The sequence below is a fragment of the Aythya ferina genome (genome assembly GCF_964211825.1).
Source record: "Aythya ferina genome assembly, chromosome: Z".
NCBI lineage: Eukaryota > Metazoa > Chordata > Aves > Anseriformes > Anatidae > Aythya > Aythya ferina.
In genome coordinates, this window is record NC_140299.1 from 44,219,532 (window position 1) to 44,241,018 (window position 21,487).

Here is a 21,487-nt window from a genome sequence, read left to right on the forward strand (position 1 = left end):
TGCATATACAGTCATGGCCACATGAATGGTCTGAAAGATGATGTGGTTGTCATGAGATTAAATTGCATCCTGAGACTGGCAATTAATGAATTCTGGATGCGTCTCTAGCAAATAATTTTATTTCTTTGAAAAATGCAGTTGAAAGCTAAGAGGAGGCAATATTTTACCTCAGCAGCATAGATTTGGATAGTTGTCTTAATTGGAAATCACGAATAGTTGGGGAATCACAGTAGAAACTGTTGTAACATGCCTCTATATAAACACAGGGCCTGGTTCTGTCTTGTTGAGAATATTTTAATGCCAATTAGATTATCTGCACCAAGACTGATGTTTGCTTTCTTTGATAAATAAAAAAGAATGCACAATTTCCAGGAAAAGGCAGGCTAAAAAGGTGCTTGGATATCTTGTTTACAGTGTAATAAACAGAGGAAATAATTTCAGTTCATTTCACTCCCAGAAGTATTTTCCATGAATGAATATATTCTCTAGATTTTCAGACATTAGGTAATAGTATATTTTCCTTTTTGTTTTGTGGGGAGAGGGGTTGAGGTGTAACTTACAAAGAGACGTCAGGTTTTACTGAAACTTTATTTTTTTATTTCTAGGAGTGTAGCGAGCTATCATCTTACAATATTTCCTGAACTGTGTGTTGATTTTTTGTTCTAATAAGAAAGTCATAAAGAAAAGTGGGCAGGGGCAATACTTGCCACTCATAGATAGCAGCCTTGCCATATCTGCTAGGATTAATAAGCAATTTAGCTTAAGATGGTGATTGTTGTTATCACGCGTAGGCATTTCCTGCTTTGAAGTGATGAATGAAAACACCTAGGTGTTATTTTTTTGTTTGTTTGTTTAGTAGTTGTTGTTGTTTTAAACAATAAAATGCCAACTATGATAGTCATACCATGATTTTTTTTCATAAGGACAAAGCATGCCCTTGTATTGAGCTAGCAAAGCAGGAGTGGCATACGAAGAGAAACAGACCTGACCCTCTGAATTAAGTTCTTCTAGTTAGACATCTAGTTGATCAGTGATTGTGGCAGTCTTAATGTCTTGTCTCAATTTGGTTGTCATTACTTACCTTTCATTTTGAAAGAGACAGTGGAAGAAAATTCCTGCAGCCTTGTTTGTTTGTTTCAGATTTACTTGATGTAATTCTCTGTGTAATTATAAAAGTCTCGAGTGTACAAACAGCCTTCATTTAAAAGCTATTTAACAAGTCTCTGAAAAACAATGAGAGGCTTCATTCTGTGCTTCATACAGTATCACCTCTCTGTTCCGGATTTTTGATTATAGTTTTTGCCGTGCTCATAAGTACTCATCACAATGTCATCTTCCATGCAGCAGATGAAGTAGCAACAACAATTATTATTTTTTTAATTGAAGGGTAGTCCTGGACTGAAAATTCACTGAATTTTATAGTAGTAATAATTACTATAGAACAAGAAAGCAGGTGACAGTGAGAACTCAAATCATGTCCAGCTTCTTAATGTTGGGGTGCATTACTAACAAAGTCTCATCAGTGTGGGGAACATGCCAAAGATTTTGTCACAGCTGGTAATTTAGCATGCATGAGGATCTGAATTCTTCTGTTTTTCAGTCTCTAGGCAATCTGTGCAAATCTAAAAACTGAATGTAATGGATAACTGTAATAGTATAAATCCCTTGTGTAATGGTAGCTAAAGCAAACAAATTTTCAGCATAACCTGACTGTGTAGTAAATGTGGCTGTTGAACTGCAAACTGTAGTTGTGAGCCACTGAATACTTCGTCTTTCTGTACCAGTGTTCAGGAACAGCTAAATTAATTTAAGCTTCCTGAATGGAAACAAAATCATGCTTAAATCACATTAGCAGGAACCTTCAATGGGAGTTCCTATTGCAAATGTCTATTGCAAACAGACATTTATCTTAAATTACTGTTTCAAAGTGAGATTTTTTTAAATGGTATTTAGCTCTCTTGAATAGTGTCATACTGAGCAAGCAACAGTCTGAAAGATTGTGCCCACAGAGCAGATGCATCACGCACAGGAGCAGCGCTGACTTCTGACGCTCTTTCCCTGGTAGGCTGATCTGTAGGGACCACCTACAGGGAGAGAGGGTGTAATTCAATTTCCACACTCATTGAGCCCTGATGTCCATCAGCGTTGCTGGTTGTGAGGGCAGCTTTTGTGATACAGATGCCTTTTTCAGTGGGATCTGAGCTAAGGCAACTAAGCTGATTTTGTCTACGTACCTTCTCTTGCTTTTAACGTGGCAATTCTACAGACAGGAAGTTTATGTAGAAAAGAGTATTTAAGCTCCACTGTAAATGTTTAAGCCTCTCTCTTCCACTTGGTAAACCTTTATTTCACAGGGAGCATATGCCAAAAGTACACTCATCCTTGTATAAAGTTGGAGGAACATAGACACTGTGCACATGCTTCCTGTAGCTCAGAAGCCAGGATTCCCACAGTTTACAAGTGGCTTGTGAGCATCTAAGTCTGATTTAGCTAACTCTAATGAGGAACACTAGAAAAACAGGAGAAGAAAATGTCATCTTGCCATTGCTGTACAAGCAAAAACATTGGAAATATGACTGCGTAAATTTGGCAGGATTGGCCTCACAGTACGTGTATAAATTAAAAATTAAGTCAATTTTTCATGGAATGAATTATTATGATAATACATTACATTTTGGTTTTGTAGCTGACGTGTAAATTGTAAACATTCCGCCCAGAACCTTTCACAGTTCCTGTTTTCACTGTTTCCTCACAAAAATCTGGCTGCTTTCAGTTGTAAAAGCCAAGACTTAGCATTTGTTTCTTTGCCTACATAGCCACAATTGGTTTTATAAAGTATTTAGTGCTGATTGTCTGAAATCAACTTCCTAGATCAAGTTTTTGGGTATATGTCCTGTGACTAAAGTGTATGTCAGAAAATGTCTTTTTAACACTATACTTCTAATGTGCTTTCTTGGTTTAGATTCTATAGTAGCTTCTTGATACTCTTGATGCTTTCTAAAATATTTCTGTGATATGGCTTGCAAAATACCCCTACTTTCACTAAATTTCATAGTTTTATTTGTGTAGGTTATAATTTTTTACTGCTCAGCACATATATTATTTTTGAACCCTTTTTTCCTATATTAAATTAATTTAACGTATATCAGCGTATGTGATATCAATAAATAAGAATTGACAGAGTGTGCATATGTCTTCAATAATAAATGTTGTGAACAAGGTGGTTAGGTGTATGTTATGCGTTAACTTCAATCTCTCTTAGATTTGAGCAAGGTTGTCGCCTGCAGCACTTTGTTTTATTTATGTTATGCTCTTTAATGCTTACATGTTTCAGCTTTGCTCTGAAAGTTTAAGGCAAAGCAAAGAACATAAAATGACAAAATAAATTTACATGATCATAGTATGTGTATGTTAAAACAATTACTCAGAGGTACTGTGCGCCCCACCCTACAATCCTTATGCAGATGAGTTTTATTGAAATCTATGGGAATTTTGTCTCAACAAGTACTGCTGCAAAATCAGGTTTATTATGTCATAAACGTTTAATGTATAAATCTGATGCAAAACAGTTGCAACTAAAATTCCATAGTTTTTAAAAAGTGCGTGCAAGTCTCCTTTTGCACAGTAGATAGCCCATGTAGAATTGTGAAAAATAGTGACATTGATATCCACTACCCAAACTTGTATCTCTTATAAAATTGACAGAAATCTCTCTCTCCCTCTGTCTCAGCATTCTGTTTCTTATAATGTTGTTACTGCACAATTCTCTTCAAAAATTTTTAGTCTTAATTCAGTGCTGGCAGTTCAGTCAAATCTGTTCCATCAGCATTCATATGGTATTATGTTTTAAAGCTGGTATTACATTGTCCTGTTTGTTCTTGTAGGGCACATATGAGATGAATTTTTTTCCCAATAATGGTATTTTTTCCCCAGTAGTGGCATATTATGTACACCAGTTGGAAAAGTAGTGTAAAACTGTATAATTGCTTTACACCACAACTACCTGATTTGCCTTGAAAAGCAGTTTTATTGCAAGTTGTGATGAAGACAAAAATGAGCAAAAAGGGTACATAATATTTATCTGAGTGGTGACTTTGCTTCTCGTTCCGTTCATGTTATGATGAAATCTGTATTTTAAAGAGCGTTTCTGAGTAGTTTTGAATATAGTTATGTAATTTGGGAAAATTGACTTACAGGTATTCACAGTAGGATTTTTTTTCACAGCAGCAGTGGATCAGGAACATGCAACTAATTTAAATACGTAGCCAAGCTCTTTTGTGTTAAAATAGAGTGTCTTTAGTATTTACATAATACGTTTAACAAAGTGTATGGTTTATAATCTAATTATGAAACTTCATGTAGTAAGTTAATACAGCTGGAAAATTAAAATAAAACTTAATGTAGAAAAATGCAGATCCTTGAGTTGAAGCTGTTGTTTCTATCTTTTATCTTCTGTGTTTTGTTGCAGGGTAGGTTGTTTGTTTGTTTGTTTTTTAAGTTTTCATTGAACAGCAATTCCATTTGTGTCAAGCCTACTTCTATCTGTGTTGCATAATAAGGTACTTTGAGCACAGATTTGAGCACTGTTTATTGAGGAGTACTGGAAATACTTTGCATGAGAAATAGAAGTATCTATTTTTTTTTCATTGTAATTGCATATTAATTGCACAAAATCCAGCATTTTAAAATTCTGATTATAGTTATTTAATGACTTTATATTTTCTATGTATCAAAACTTGGAAATGAAAATGTATCTTCGAGTCACAGAAAACTGTATTTGCAGAGTAACAGCAAAATACAGCTGGACTGACGAACTCCTTCTGTAGCTGCTGAGAGGAATCATGCAGTGCATGATTATTCTACCTTGAACTGTGCGTTGCTGAACTTGGTTCAGTCGCAAATAGTGACAAGGTGAAGAAGCATAGCGTTTTCGGATTTCCAGGTTTGTTTTCCCGTCTCCCTCACGCAGGCAGTGCCATGGGAAGCAGTTAAACCCAGGTTAGGAGAATGGCACAGAAGCAGCGTGCAGATGAGTTTTGGAAATGTGGCAGGAATATTTCCTGAGGCTGGAGTGCCAAGAGGCACCCGGGGCTTGCGGCCTGTGCCATGGTGTCTGGGGGTGCTTCTCCCCACCACAGGCTGCATTCGGGCAAGGGCCTCCTTCGGGAGGCACATGGTCTAATTTTTCCTAATCAAGTGTCAAAAACAGAAAATGAGAAGCAAGGGAGAGTTTCAGCTTCAGTTATATTGAAATACTGGAAAAAATATGGGGGCTTTGAAAAGTGGTGAAAGGGTGGAATGTGTAAAGTCTCTGTGGGAAGAAAATGTCATCCTATCAATGGATTATTTTTTTTGCAGCGTTTTCGTGCCTTCTGTTGAATTTCATAAAACAAGCATGCTTCTTTGTTCCTCTAAATTCCCTGCCAAAGCCCTCTCTTTTGATCAAGCAAAATATGTTTCAAAATCAGCATTGTTCATTTTCCGCTTTGTTTTTCTAACTCTCAACTTGAAATCCAGTCAGCTTCAGAATGCTAGTTAAAAATATGTAAGGTCTCCCCCTACTTTGTCACTCTGTTAGTTTTTGTGGTTTTATAATCCAGTTTCCTGCGGAGGGTTTTTAGTTTTTTTTCTCTCCCCTGTTGCTGTGTGAGTAATTTAAAAAACAAAACAAAACAAAAAACATTGGAGAAACTGACTGTTCAGAGGAAACAGTAGGATGTCAGACATTAAGTAAACATTCCAAAAATAAAGGAAAATCCAATGACAAGGAATTGGAAAAAATGTGTATCTAAGTAAAAAAGAAAAAGAAGGATGCTTCTGTATAGAGCTCACATTTTTCTATTAAGGATAACCTGCAACCTATTTTTAAAAAATAGACAGTAGTATTTGATTTACTGCACTAAACAGTAGCAGGTATAAGTGGAGAGGGGGAGAGGCATTCAAGAAATAATTGGCTAAAAGCCAGCAGTATATTTTCCCATGATTTTGAGGTCTCAGCAACCAGACCTGACAGCTTTCCATTCTGTCTTTTGCAGTTTTACAAATCCAGAATCTAGATTAAACTAATCCCTCTTGCTGTTTGCCCCTGCAGTTTAGAACTGTGCTGTGATATATCGTGCATATCTGCATCATCACAGTGCTGCTGGCCTATATATGCTGGCACATGCTGCTGGAATTGGAAACCTGAATGTAAGGGGGGGGGGGGGGGAAGACGTAAGGGGGTATTGTATATGTTGTGGGGCCCTTATTTTGGTTACCATATTATATGCAGCAAATGTTGTCCTTCGCAAGGTTGCTAAGTAAGTCAGTAATGTTCTGGATTCAGGCAAATAAACTGTAATTACGTTGGTGATATAAATTTAGCTATGCAAATGCTGAGAAAACCATTCACGACTGTTTGGTTTTTGTCTTTTTTTCCCCGTTTTACTTTTCAAATACATCATGGGGAGCTCAGTTCAAATTGTACAGCCAAGGATCCCATGGGGACTTAAAAAAAAAAAAAAAAAAAAAAAAAAAAAGTTTTCCAGAGAAAACTAGTCCTCTTCACTCTATAGAATTGAGACAAAAAATATGCATGATATTATATCGCAACAAGTCTTTGTAATCACTTCCCTGTTCTTTCTCTTGAGACACATCTCAAAAAGGTATGGGTCCCTATTATTTCACTCCATGCAGATATATTCAAAACTAGTCAGGATGGACAGACTATTTTTTGACAATGAAGGTTAGTATAGAAGGATAGCGCGTAATAGAAATGCAGCTTATGTACATGGGCTATGTTAATGATAAGGACCTGGTTGAATACCATTGCTTTATTTGTTTACTCCAGGCAGAACCCTATAAACTGAGATTCTTGTTGTGAAATCATACAGACCAGCACTTATGATTTTACTGTAAGCATACTAATCATATAATATTCCTGATAAACAGGAACTACAGTTCCAGTTTAAACAGGCTGTTACTTTTTTATTATTATTTTCATTTACATTAAAATTGTATATGAAATAAGGTGCAGTTGTCCCAAAGATTAAGAAATATGTGCTGCCCTTGGCAAGTATCAGTATACCTGTATAATGTGTCAGCTATTAAAGACAAAGGATATGTTCATTTCTTATATTTCCTTAAAGTCAGTGTACTTGAGATTAATATTACTTTTATGTTACTACTGCCTGTGGAATTGTAAGATTTGTCAAAACTAGTTTAATGTTGTTTAAATGCCAAAATTTAAATTTAAATTCTAATTAATATGATTATTAGATGACAGAGAATGCTCCCAGAAAAGCATTGAATAAAAAACAATACAGTATGAAAAAGGAGGAGGGAAAAAGAGGTGGAATATGATCACCAAAAGCAATATGTAATTGCAAGGGTGGAGCATGTCCAAGACTGGTTTGTGATTGGATTTAGATTAAGAAGAAGAGCTTGTGTATTTAGTCTGAAGAGAAGATAAATGTTATAGAGGCACCACAGTAAAGGTATAGACAGGTTAAAGGACTCTGTGCTCTGGCCAGCTGATTGGAACTGAAATTGCATTTTCAGTAAGTATAACCTTGTCTTTCAGCTTTTTCACAATAGCACTGCATTTCTTTTGTCGTGTGCCTTAACAGTTCTTGGAGTAATTCAGCTATTGCTGGTTATGGCACTTGTTTTGAATATTGGTGAGCTTCATTTCATATCACCTTCTTGCCTCTTGCCCATTTGCATTTAGCAGTGTTTAAGAACTTAGATTTACCGTGAATCGCTTGTTTCAGTGGTGTTTATGTAAGGATATTGCTGCCTGTTGCAGGGTTCGATCGTGATACTAGAACAGGAATACTCAGCTGAGACTGTTTTACCTGCCAGTGCCAAACTGGGAGTTTGCAGCACGGTTAATATCTATTCTGCCACTTTAGAGGTACATACAGGCAACCTCTTCAGGAATAGTTTACGTGTGTGTGTGTATGTATATATGTATATATATATACACACACCCATGTTATCAGCCTCCTATGTCTGTTCAGATGTTTTTTCAAGGTGGTTTTTTTTTTTTTTGTGATGAGATCTAAGGCAAAGCTTAATATGGTTTTTCCTTCTTTAAAGTGAATCTTTCAGCTTCTTGGGAATTTAGACAAAGAAAATTGGCAAAATGAAGACAGATATACTGATTCATAGCTAAGCTGATTGTGTGCGGGATTTTGCCCTCCTAAGAGCCCGTGGTGAAATAACTATGAGATTGACAGAAAAAGAGAAGAGAAGCAGATCTCAGTGTACGTTGCCTGGTTTGCTTGGGCAATTATAATGTGTACATTACGGTTGTGATGTCCTTAATTTCCAGAGGTGTGGGGTGCTTTTGGCTCCCAGCTTTCTAAGGCTTGTGGGTATAAATACATCCGAAAGTCCATGCTGCGGCAGCTGCCCAGGCTGAATCTGGTGGTATGCAGAAATGGCTTTAAAGCCTGGCATATTGTTGTAGCAAACACATTTGTGTTTAAAAATTGGTGGGGTTTGAGGCATAGGGGGTGGTAATAAAGGAGTGTTACATTTCCAAAAATATATTGTGTTTATTTCAGTACAGAAAACTGAATGGTCTCTGAAAGTTTTACGAAAATTAGTGAATTCATTAGATTTTACAGAGAAGGAACAGTATTTAAAAGGAGTTACTCTGTAATCTATGTAATATATTATAATATAATATAGACTCCTAGTATTCTGAGCCTCTTAAAAAAAAAAAAAAAAAGTGAATGTATTGCTGCTTTAAAATTCTAAAGCATGACTTTGCTATTTGTTTGTTAAATCCCATAATGTCCTTTCAAAAGTGACATATAAGGGGGCCTGATCCTGTAGACTTCTTCACACGTGTATGCTACTGTTTTTTTTCAGTGGAGATTCTTGTGCACACAAAGTTAATTACACAAGTGTTTGCAGGGCTGTGCCCATAAGCTGCCTTTGTCTTGCGTTTTTTGGGGGTTAGGTGATGATGTGGATAGGATTCTGAAAGAGACTTCAGGGGACTACTTTTAAACATGGGGGGAAGAAACTTAAATCTCTATCATCTGCCTTAAAAGAAAGAAAAAAAGTGATATACTTTAAGGAATATTTATTTTATGTTATTTAAGATGGAGCTATGAAGGGTTAAATTTGCCAGTGGAAAACATACTCAAGTAGCCAAACTTTTGTGGTGTTTGTTGCCATAGCTGTCCTAATTTCATTGATTTACATGATTAGTCGAGTTGCTTTTGCAAATCTATTAATTTTTAAGTTTTCATTTCTAAAAGGTAGGAATTTAGTTATAGATACTTGTCTTAAATCAATAAACTGTCACGGATACTTTATTTGCAATATTAATAGTGGAAGTAATCTTTTAAATCTCTTATAGGCTGAGAACTTTAATGCCAAGTTTTTTGCTCAAGGGAATTTTTATAATTAAGTTACGAACACCTGAGAATTTAAGTTCATAAGGGAAACTACTCACCTACTGCACCAGCAACCCACTGCTCCCTGGTATAATCTGTTTATTTTGACTGTTTTCACATTAGTACACAAGTCCAGTGATGAAGTGCCAGCCTTGCACTCCTTACACAACTAAATATTCCAGTGAAATCATGGGTGTTTTCCTTGCGATAAGAGTATGGAATGATGCCATAGGTCAGCAAGTTTTCCATATACGCTTCCTTGAGATCAATATTTTTTCCCTTCCCCTTTTCCTTTCCTGCAGAAGGAGAAGTTAAATAGCATGCAGCCTTACCGATACACAAATAACTAAAAGCTGTTTTGTGGAAAGTGGGTCCCTCCATGACTGATTGCAGTGCTTTGCTCAACACCTGCTTGTCAGGAAATTTTGGGCTGTCCCCCAAAACAGCTTGTCCAGGTCTACGTGAAATAGCCCGAGCTATGCAGAGCAGAAGCTGTCTGGAAGGGAATCCAGGGGAGCTCTGTGCTTTGCACCTGCTAGATTGTTTTGTGGTGTGCGAAGTAGTATGGAAATGGGTGGCAATAAATTGAACCATTTCTCTGCATGTTCCTGGAATAAAATAAGTAACTTCAGAGTGGGACTTTTTGGTCCTGTTTTCTGCAACATCTGTTTTGCCCTTTGCTTCCCCCGTCATTCGTAAAGCACCAGCAATTTTAAAATACCTTTAAAAATGAATGGGGGAAGTAAACGGTTGATGGAAAATACTGGAGAAAGTATGCAGGCTGTTTGAAAATGGAGAACTTAGAACACTGCATCATTTCAACAAGAAGACTTGTCCACGTGCCTGCATCTGGAAATGAAACTGGATTTTATCGATGGAACTTGGATTTTTATATAAATGTTAAATGACTCCAGGTACTCTGGAACATTAACACGTACCCTTAATGGAGGGGGGTTATGAAATTAAGGGTTTTTAAGCAGCTCACCGAATCGCTCTTAAAGGTAAATAACTACTAAAAAAAAAAAAATCAACAAACCAACTTGTTATTAAAAAGAGGGATTTAAAGACATGTTAGAATTTTCACTTGAGAATATTTGTTTATTATGTGCATATACCAATATTAAAAATAAGCATAATAAGTTATATTTATCTGCATTTTACCTATTTTATAAGGAAATTAATGTATTTTTGGCCTCTAATTTTACCCCAGCTGTGAGGGTGAATTTATAAGGCAATTGGTGCCTTACATGTCTGTATTTTTTTAATTTACCTTCATCAGCTTTGTAGTTGCATAATATGTTCTAAAATACCTTTTTCCTTTTTGAAGTACTTTTCTATTTCTCTCACTTGCATTGCCAAAAAAGCAGCACACACTTCTATAATCATGAGAAAATACTTTGTTTGCTTTTTAAAAGAGCTCTTAAGAAGTTTGTTCTGTTAAATTGAACAGAATTGTTCTCTCATGAAGCTGCAGTTATGAGACAAGAAACAAATCCATTAGATGGATCTAAAAGTAATTATTAATGTTATACCTCTATGTGGAAGTACTGGTCAGTACACACGATAAAATAATTCTTCCTCTTTTATGCGCCATTCTTGGCATTGCAGAAAGTCGCATCTGAGAAACATGAACTGAGTTTAGCACTTTTACCTTTTTTTTAATCACATTTCACCTGCTAATTACTTCTGAAACCATTATCATTTCAACTATTAGGGTGTTTGTTGCCTTTTTTAAAGAAATCCTGCTCCTACACACACTAATGGTGTGCAAATCCTGTGTCAAGCCACTCAGTTTCTTGCACTCCTTCAAGCCAGCAATATGTAAATCAGATTGCAGTTTGGAAAAGTTCGTTTCCAGAGAGTTTCAGCTTAGATTTATTTTTATAGTAAGTTTTAATGCTCTTATATAGGATTTTGAAACAGAAAATCTGGCAGCTGGATCCTTGCTAATAACTATAGAATCTTTTTAAATAGCACTGGGCATAATAAGGATGTCGTGCAACACTCATTCACTTGTCCTCAGATCTTTTAAAGGGCTTTTTTTTTCCAATGGTAATTGTCTTTCACAACAGTTTTAAATAAAATCTCATCCATATTTTTCAAATCAGGAATAAAAAGTAATGGGATATGCTTGTTCTGTTCCATACCACACTCATTGCCGTAGGATCTGAGTAGCTTCCACAAGTGCATTAAGCAATGAACTAACATCTGTCATGTGGTGTTTATTGTCTCATCCTCTCCCCCTGGAGAGAGCTGTGTGCAGTGGAGTGTTTTTGCTTCAGAAAGCGTTTCTTGCAAAGGAGAAAGGGTTACTTTTTTTTTTTTTTTTTTTTTCTTTTTTAAGTGTATGCTGCTATGTATTTGTACTAGAGCAGGCAAAACTGAAAAGCTTGTTATGCAGCTGGAGTGGGAAGTGCCGGTGGTTGTGAGCAGCACGTAGTTTAGATCACCCTATTTAAAAGCTCAGTCCCTGCCCTTCGAGAAGTCTGTGGGCTTTGCATGAAGAGTTGCAGGACAGAGGCTCCTGCATGTGATTCTTGGTTGGCAGTCACAGGTGGCCTCCTTGGGATCACGGGCACAGGCTGCAGTGGCTGGGTGAGAGCAGTTCTGGGGGAAAACGCTGCAGAAACAGGAGAGCAGTATGATGGGCACATGATAACCTGTGCTGCTGCAGAGATGTCCGTGCCCAGTCATTGCTGAAGTGCCAAAGGCTTATTTTTGAATTTTTGAGATACTGAGGTAACTGGGATGAGGAGCAGCAGTGGTTATGGAACTCAATCAGTTCCAGCCATGGTGAACAAGTTCTCCCAGACAACTGGAGATTTTAAGTTATGGTCATTGTGAGAGCTTGGTTTAAAAAAAAAAAAAGAAAAAAAAAGAAAAAAAAAGAAAGAAAAAAAAAAGGATCCAAGAGGACTGTGGTAGTGGATCAGTATCTTTCCATCTTTGGTCAAAGGAGACTATATAATGACTTCAGACTCTGCATGTGTCTCCGATAAAACCCCAACATCAGCTGCATGGACCTGGGTTTAGATCTCACCTGTTTCAGCTACATTGATTTTAAGGTCGTCTGTGATTAGACCTTGTTTGGAGGTATATATGCGTTTCTGAAAATTGAACCCACTTAATCTGGTTGGTTAGCAAATAAAAATAATTGAATAAAAACACTAAGAATCAAAGAGACATGATGTGTTGGACAGACTGTTGTAAAGATGTGTAGGTTTTCTTGGATGCAGAAGGCATCAGAGCCAGATTTCAGGTCAGAAGAAATCCTGCTAGCTGACGTCTGGAAATGCAATTGATCTACAACTGTTAAAATACACAACTGACATAATTATTCATGAAACCACTCATCACCTGTTATTCTGAAATAAAAAAGGATGGAAAAGTGTTTGTTCTTGTGAATTCTAGGAGTAAAGGATCATGTGATGAAAGTGCAGTTTCCCATCTGTGCTTTCGTACGTTCCTTCAGGAAGACTCATGACATTATTAGTGCTTTAGCAGTGAACCTCTTACAGTGACAGCCCTACATGGTGAAGCAGTCACATATGCTACAGCCATGAGATACAGCTTTCTTCATCAGCAGCCCTACCAATGAAGGGTTAGAGAAGGAAGAAAGTGTATTCAGTTTTCTCTCTTTTTCAGGTTCTTTCTCAAAATGGTGCTTATAGTTTGTGGCAAATACAGTACCTTTGTCCTTGGTTTGTCAGGAAAGAACGTGTTCTGGTTAACAAGTCCTAGTCCCCACATGACCTGGCCAGACAGAGAGAGAGTCTGGAAACTCCAAGTGAATGCCTGCGATCCCTGAAGAGCACAATCCTAGATGAGTTCTGGGCATTGACCGGATCGTGTGTACTAGGCACAGGTAGAACAAATTTCTCTTCCAGAAATTTCCATGTATGTGCCAATTTCTCAAGGGAAAAAATAAAATACTACTTTAAGCTAACCTCGGCTCAGTTCTGTTGCAAGAATATTGTATTGAAGAATTAGCTTAACTGGCCCAAGGTACGTCCTAGTGATAGACTTTGGCACTTCCAGCGCTAGGTGCTGAGGTTACTCAGTAATTTGCACAAAGCTTAGAAAAATTACTTAGTTTTTCTTTTAGCAGTCTTTATTTTTTTTTCTTTTTTTTTGTGTCTCTTTGTCCCTCTTTTTATGTAATACATACTGAGGGTTTGTATGTAGAGTCAAAATAACAACAACAACAAAAAAACAACAACAAAGGAACTCTGCAGGTGCTCTCAGTGATGGTTGCAGCAAGCATACCGTGATAATTTTACTCCAACTTTTCGTTCTGCAGACTGTCTGGCTTTGGTTTTTGGTGTCTCTTGCAGCCTGTGTAGATGCCTTTTTTTCCCAAGCGTCTCACAGGGCATTCACTGGCCTGTATGTTCTCAGAGGATCTAAGTGATGGTCATTCAAGGTGAGATGGTTTATACTGCCTTTGAACTCAACATCAGCCACATAGTTAGGAGTGGCTGAGACCTGGAGTGTTTTCAGTGGGGTTATTCATAAGGAGGCAAGTGCTTCCACATCAGCATCTACTACAATTCATGTAAGACATCTTTCCACCAATTGTTAACTAAGACTCGCCAGTCCTCTGTATGAATCTTTTTAATTGTAGTAGTCTGAGTGTCTGGCAAATAAAATCAGAGTTCTCTTCGTCTTTGTTTTCCGCAGTTAGATGGAGTCTTTGCTGAACCTGAACTGCCTCTGTTGGGTTTGCTGTTTGATGAGAGGGTGGTCTTGGTGCCAGCTGCTTTCACGTGCTCTGAGAGTGGGTAACCACAGGGCTGATGCTCTGATTACCTTGTCAGGCGCTGGGCGCTGCCTCTTCTGAGGTCTAGAAGTAGCTGAAGATCATACTGCTGCCAGCTTCAACACCAGTTTGTGTCAGAGCTACGCTGTCTGCTCACAGTTTCTGTAAGTTGTGGTCCCATGGAGTATATGATTTCAGAGCTGGAATCTGACTTCCTGCATCTACTTCTCCTTTGCCGTGTCCAGTTCATCAGAAGCTAGGAGCAGCATGTGCTGAAAGCAAGGTAGTGAGTGGCAGAGATGATGATGATCTGCATAGAATAGACAATGTGTAGCCTATTATGCTTAAAAGGGAATTATTATGCTCAAGGGTAAAGTTATGGTGAAACATTGCTTTGAGAAAACTAGAGCTGAGGAAAAGCACTGTGCAACCTGACTGAACCTGCAGTGGAAGCCACCTGGTTTTCATTTTGCTGGCTCAGCACTATGTTAGATCATAAAGGTTTAATCATTTTTGACGTTTCAGTGCATTTATATTAGATTGCAGATGTTGAATTTCTTCATAAGTGGATCTTCTCTCCATTAAGTAAATTATGGGAAAATATTTGTACTTTAGCTTAAGAAAAAAAAAAGTTTATGGACTGGTAGCAATGTCTGGCCTTTTAAAACCACTGCTGGTAATGTGTAGCCAGGTTATCAGGCACAAAACATGAGACAGTTTAAAATATTAATTTATGCTGACTATTCATCTATTGAGAGTCATCTTAAACTATTGATAAAATGAAATCCTTTTATTCCTATCTCAGAATATTGTAACACATATACCCACAGTTTCCCTGCCTGCTTTGGCTTTAATGCTTTCCTACAAATATTTTTCATTTGTTTAGAAAATCAAATGTTAAATTTCATGCATAAGTACCAAATGGGTGGGTGGGAATAGCACGGTAAGATCTGCACAATAGGTTGTACAATGTCAAAATCTCATGTAAAGTGTCACAGGACAAAAAGAGTGATGAGTATGACAAAATGCAAGCATGTAAGAGGTCCCAAGAGCCTTTTCAGATTGGGTATCCATAACATTTAGGGAAGTACAGCACTGGTTATGCAAACATTACTTGATAAGTGAATGCTAATTTAGGACAGATTTTTGAGAAGGGTGTTTCAAAGAAGCAGCCACATTTGTAAAGTGTTTTTCTATCAACTCCTCTTTCAAAAATGCTGAATGAATTGCTTAGAATAAGCTTCCCAAGTTTTATTGCTTTGTGAACACATTAGTGTTACATATGTCAGTTCAAGTTGTAATTAAAATCAAGCATGCACAAAAATTTCATATTGAATCCTCCAAAAGCCTGCCCGAAATTGTAGCAACGTCATCTGGGATAACATTTATTACTTGCATATTGACAGTTTCATTGTGATTACTACTATTTTTGTCCTTGTATTCAAAAGGGAACATTACAAGTCAGTGAACATCAAGTCATTTGACTTATGTGCACGTGGAAGGTTGTGTTGTTCTTTGGCATTTGTGTCCTTCATCCAGCAGTGCTTTCATAAAGTGTGGCCAGAAAATCAAAGCTGTATATTTGAGTAGGTACTGGCCTTAAAATGATTTGTGACAGGGATGATCTTCCTCCAAAACCAAGAAATCATTAATGTTGATGTTACGAAGAGGAAAATAGCTGGGAAACTAAATGTAAGTGCGGGTTTTTATTAAATTACTCTCGGTTTCGTTTTTATGTCCAACTAGCATGAAGAAAGAGATACCAGACCTCCTAAATTTCCCAGAATCAGTATTTTTGAAGCAAACTTAATAGGAATTTCTGTTCCTTGAATTAAAAAACAAAAACGCTAAAATTCATGTTTGGTCTTTTTATTTTTAAAATAGATGTTGAAAAATGATTTGCCAAGCATAGTGAGATTACTCTGAGCAGAGACTGAAAACATTTGCACACAGTGGGAACTAGTTTCAGAGAACTGTAGTTCTGAAGTAGAAGATAATGTGTTACAGGCAGATATTTGTTTTGTTTTTAAATTTAGTGAGGTCTAGTTATCTTTGTAAACGTTCGAAGGGGAGCTGATTTTTCAGCAAGAGGGAAGTCATAAACAGGCTGACCTAAATAAAGTTAGGCAGAACAGTCTGCTTCACTGTGCTCTTCAAGATTTTTGTCAGCCTTTGGAATACATGGGTTCTATTTTGCGATCCAGTTCAAAGCATTTTTTTTGTCAGCTGCAGATTACTTTTTTTTTTTCCCCTGTGTATTAATCAAACTGTAGACGAGTTCTTTCAGACTTAGAATCTCTTAAGCACAGTGTATCGCACTTTGCTAGTTAACAGCTGTTAGTGTGGACGTTTTTAATGAATTCATATGTTACATGATATGAGTACATTTTAGCCCCTGGGGGGGCGGGCAGGGGGAGCCTTGCTTTCATTTAGAAGAAGTCGTCATGCAGATGAAAACAGCATCTTAAGGATATCGTTTGAGGTAAACAATGACAACGTCTGTCTAAAAATGTTGAGTAAATAATGTTTTCTTGAATTTTCAAGCTGACAGTCTTCTAAATGTTTTAAGGAAGGGGGGGGGGGGTTCTTTTATAAAGGTTTTTTGTTTAATTGCAGATTGGAGAAAACAGCCCTCGAGGCAAATTGTCTATGTGGAGAGTTTATAAAGCGAGATTCGTTCAGGGACTCGTTTGATCTGTTCAGAACATGGGCACAGGGATGGCCTGGCCCTATAAATCCTGTCTGCTGGACTAGTAGCAGTGCTTTCTTATCTGCAATTAATGAGGAAATTCTGTCTGAAGGGAGCTATTCACTATTGAACACTGGGGTGGGGTTTCGCCCTCCCTTTCTTAAGAGAGGGGTGGGAAGGAATTTGGTTTGACCTTGGAAAATCTTGTAAAAATGTAAATGAAAATATATATAATGTTTTAGGGGACTACCTTCTCCCAGAGAAACACTGCAGAAATCTATTGTGTCATAGAAACTTGAAACTTTTTCTGTATGATTTTCAAAGGTCAAATAGCATTAGTTCTGTTTTGGGCCTCGTTTGCATTGTATTTCAGCCAGCATTTTCCAGTATACAGTAGTGACATTTTTCCTTTTTTTTTTCGTTTGCTTTTTTTATTTTTTTTTAAACTTTCCCCCCTGTTTTTGCTCAGTATAAACAGTTCCTTGCTGTGGTTACACAGACAAATATAGCAGAGAACCCTTTTCTGGGAGAAGAGTCTCCCCATGCATTTCTTAACCATTTTTGGGAAGAATTGATCTATCTGTGCATGTGAGAGAGGGAGGCAGTAGCTGTAAATTGAAGTGACATCATATATATTACTCCCATTGATCCGCTTTTAGACTAGAGCCAGGATAAAAGGAAATGGCATCAGGGAGGAAGTATGCTCATTTAGGCACAGATCCCAGTGTGATAATGGAGTAATAATAGAAATCACGCCACTGTCAATTGGTTGCTGCATTAGTCCCAGGCACATTTCCCCTCCGAGGAGGCTTTCAATGACTTCATTCAAGTGCAGGCTGGAGCAAATGGGATATTCAGCATACCAGCTGTACTACTTTAGTGATTTGTGTCCTGGCTAAAGGGTGCCGTGCGAGCGCTGGTGCTGCGGATGCTCAAGTAGATGTATCTGTGTCACATTTAATGGCTGTGAAAGGTCAGTAGTCAAATGTTTCAGTGGCATTTTTCTAGTATAAAGGGTGAATCTGGCGTTTATTGCATTTGTTAATGTAGGTTTGATAAATACGCTCCTTCGTGTGGGTGGTCTTCTGGGATGTGAGGATGACGACCTCTGTGGCTGCAGTGCCAGGTCTTTGAAGAGACAAGATTTGTTTTCTTTGTGCTTTTTACAGGTTAGGGGTAGGATTCAGAAAACTCTCTGTTCTGTTCCAAGGTTATTTGTGGAAACTTTCAAAACTGTCTTGAGTTTTTATTTTAAGAAAGTGTAATGGTTTAAGTGTCTTGTGTACCGGTGTGAATAAAATACGAAGTAATGCTTTTTCTTAGTTCCTGAATATTTAGTATATGTTGAATCTCAGCCCCAGAAAGTTGCTTTGATAATAGCCTCAGTTATATTTTCAATTTGATGACATTTACATTAACTCTTTCATCTTGCCTTTTTCAAATACTAGTTTTGATACTCCATGTGATTTCCAGTTTGAGTTAGAGGTAAGAGCCTAATTATTTAAACTTTAAAACCATCACATCAGGTAATGCAAGGGAAGCAGGGGACAGACGGCAATTTAATGGAAAGACAAAGTAAACTTCTTCAAAAGGCTGAGTAGTTGCGGGAGAGGTTTAAGGGCAAGGTAAAGTATGCAGTGTTGGGATACAGCTTTATAGTGGGGATGATGTTTAATTATATGGAACATGACAGAAAACTTCTGGTGTGCTTGATCACAACACACTGATTTATTCCCTCTTTGTAGCGTCGGTACTCTCATCTGGGGGAGGGGAAATCCTGGGAAAGTAATATGATTTCCATGCGGCAGGCGTAGTTTGGGACTAGACCCATCTACTTTACAATATAAACAGATGGTATTGCAGCAATCGTAGCCGTCATAAATACTAACCCTTAATATTTGCCGCATTTCCTGGTAGAAGTGATCTACTCTAAGAATCACGTCACATTTGAGCATTTCAATTGAGTATATTCCCGTGCGGTTCAGAGAGAAATTTTATTTATTTTTTTTTAACAGGAAGACTGAAATGTTGTGTTTGGGGTGTTATGGTTGTTTTCAGAATGTTTTCATCAAGGAGAGGAATATTGACACAGTGTTTATCCTGCTGTATTTTGCTGTATCTGTGCTGTGTGATTTTTATGCACGTTAGGTATCCAAGGTGCGATTGCAGAATATAAGTTGTCATAAATGAAAACAGCTTCACAATACCTAAAGCAAATGGGCTTTTAGTTTCCTCCAGCATTTACATTTTGGTAACACTTAACAGCTAGGGCCTCTTTGTATTAAAAATAAGACAAACAAATGGAAAATGGACAGCATGCACCCCAAACAATTTTCATAGTGCGAAAGATGAGAAGTAACAGGTGGATGGGACAACTAAGGACGGTGGCAAGGAAGATGAAGAACAATGGTTTTTTGTTTGTTTTTAAGGAAAACTTTAAGTGTAATTTTATGAAGATATTTATAATCTTTGGAAATGTGCTTTGGAGATACGGGAAAACCCAAGAGGGATTTTGTTGCAGTCTGTACCCTGAAATTTCAACTGAGGTTTCTGCGTCTTTCCTTTTGGATAGATTTTTTCTCAGTCTTTCTTACTTAAAGAACAGGGGAAAACTGAAATGAAATGTTTTTTGTTTTTTGTTTTTTTTTTGGAAGTAACTGGGGAACAGAATGTAATAGCTGCACCTACTAGTGCCACTTCAGTTCCAGGTCTGACAGTGTTTCTTCTTCAAGTGCTCCCACCCTCTCTGCCTATGTTTGCTAGATCTTAACTTGGACTTTAATTAAACTGCGAGCAGGAAACTAGTGTATAAAGTCTCATTTTGGGCATCTGAGACGTGGGAAAATAACTGAAACCATGGTCTCAGATTTTTTGCTCTGCAGTCTCACATAGATGAGTAAGAGTTTAACCTGTAATTCTGAGAAATTTTCACCCATAATGCAGCCCTAGACAAAGGTAAATTAAGGACATGTCTGTTGTTTTGCTGCTTTGCTTTTGTTGGCTTCATTTAGATTCTGTTATCTGAAACAATAGCTTTCTGTGGCTGAATCTGTATAGCAATTATACTGAGGATATACTATAATACAATAACCCAGTTGTTCTGTACCTCCCTTAGCACATAGTTTTATATATATATTTAGAAACGGTAAAATAGCTACTTGAATGCATATATATGTGAGTGTATATATATTTATACACATACATGTGTATATATTTATAAACATGTATATGTATATATATATTTATTCAAGCAGCTGTTCTAGTTTCTAAAAATTAAGCATTGCTTTGCTTTATAGTTAGTAGAGAAAGCTTTCTAACTAGGAGATTACCTTTCTTTATGTGGTGCTCTGCAACATTTCAAATTTTATTAGTGTTCAAAATGAATTCGGTTTCCAAGCAGAGCCACTTCCCAGAAGCCTTCACGGTTTTATTTTTTAAAGTGTCTCCCCACCCTCTAGGCAGCTGCTCTTGGACTGTGCAATAAACATTCAACTTAGCGTATTAGTGGTTGTCCTAAAATTGAAATAATTCAATATTTGTGAATGTCTGGCTGTTTTTAACAAGTCCATTTTGTTGGCAGGCTTGGGTATCACTTAGAAAGTGTTCCAGTAAGAGCCAATAAGATGCAAATTTTTTTTTCAGTTCCTAAGAATACAGCTTTAACAATAAAATGCATGGAAGGGAATGCAAGGAAAACAAATCATTGAAATCCTAGAGATCTCTTCTCCTCCTTATTTTGATTTAGATATTAACATTAAAGTATGTCAGACTGAAAGGGAAGAAAATGTCATATTGCTTAATTGTTAACTGTTGTATTTTGGTGGGAGTGGAGCATCTGCACACGGGATAAAAATTGGAAGTAGAATTAAAATAACAGGGTATCTTTTTCATTAATCTGGAGGATTTTAGAAGTAAGCAGTGTTAGTTTCTTTTTCTTTGCAAAAGCTTAAATTCTTTTTCCCTTCCCAGTTCTGATTTTGGTGCCCTATGATGATGAATAGTGGACAAAGCTTTGGGGCATGTAACAAACTTCTGACTGAACTCTGAATTTTCAATATATGTTTCCTGGTAGCTAGTCTAATTTCTCTCTGAGCTCTGTTTGAATTATTTATTTGTTCATCCAATAAGCCTTTTAAACAGAGCACTTAGGCACTCACTACATCAGACTTCATGTGCTTTTTCTTTTTCAGGCTGTATTAGATTCAACTTGAAAATGAGTCAGGCAACTAACTGCTAAATATATATCTGTGTGTATATATGTATTTATATATTTGTATATATTTATATACTTAGAGAAATGCCATCTAGAATATGAGTCAAAATATGTTATAACATTGTTTTATGGGTCAGTTATTTGTGTTGTCTTTGTTCACTGAAAGCATGTTGAGAAATTCCACATGCGATGGCTAATATTGCTGCTCTTAACAATTAATTACATATGCATATATTTGGTTGATTCCTGAAATAATGCACTATAAAATATTCTTATTTTATTCCTTCCAAGCCCAAAGAAAGTGTAATTACTTAGCATACATATTCCATAAAAATCTTAGTTTAATAAGCTGTGATTATGTTTCAATAAGATAAACATGGCTTAGATCTGATCTAACTATGTAGTAATGAAAGCCATGGAAAATGTGTCTTAAC

The 21,487-nt window shown here is 37.0% G+C and overlaps 1 protein-coding gene across 8 annotated transcripts in view; it reads left to right on the top strand.

Annotated features, from left to right (window-relative positions):
* Positions 1-21,487, top strand: part of AOPEP (aminopeptidase O (putative)) — a 199,148-nt gene that overhangs the window by 153,236 nt on the left and 24,425 nt on the right. The window lies entirely within an intron of this gene.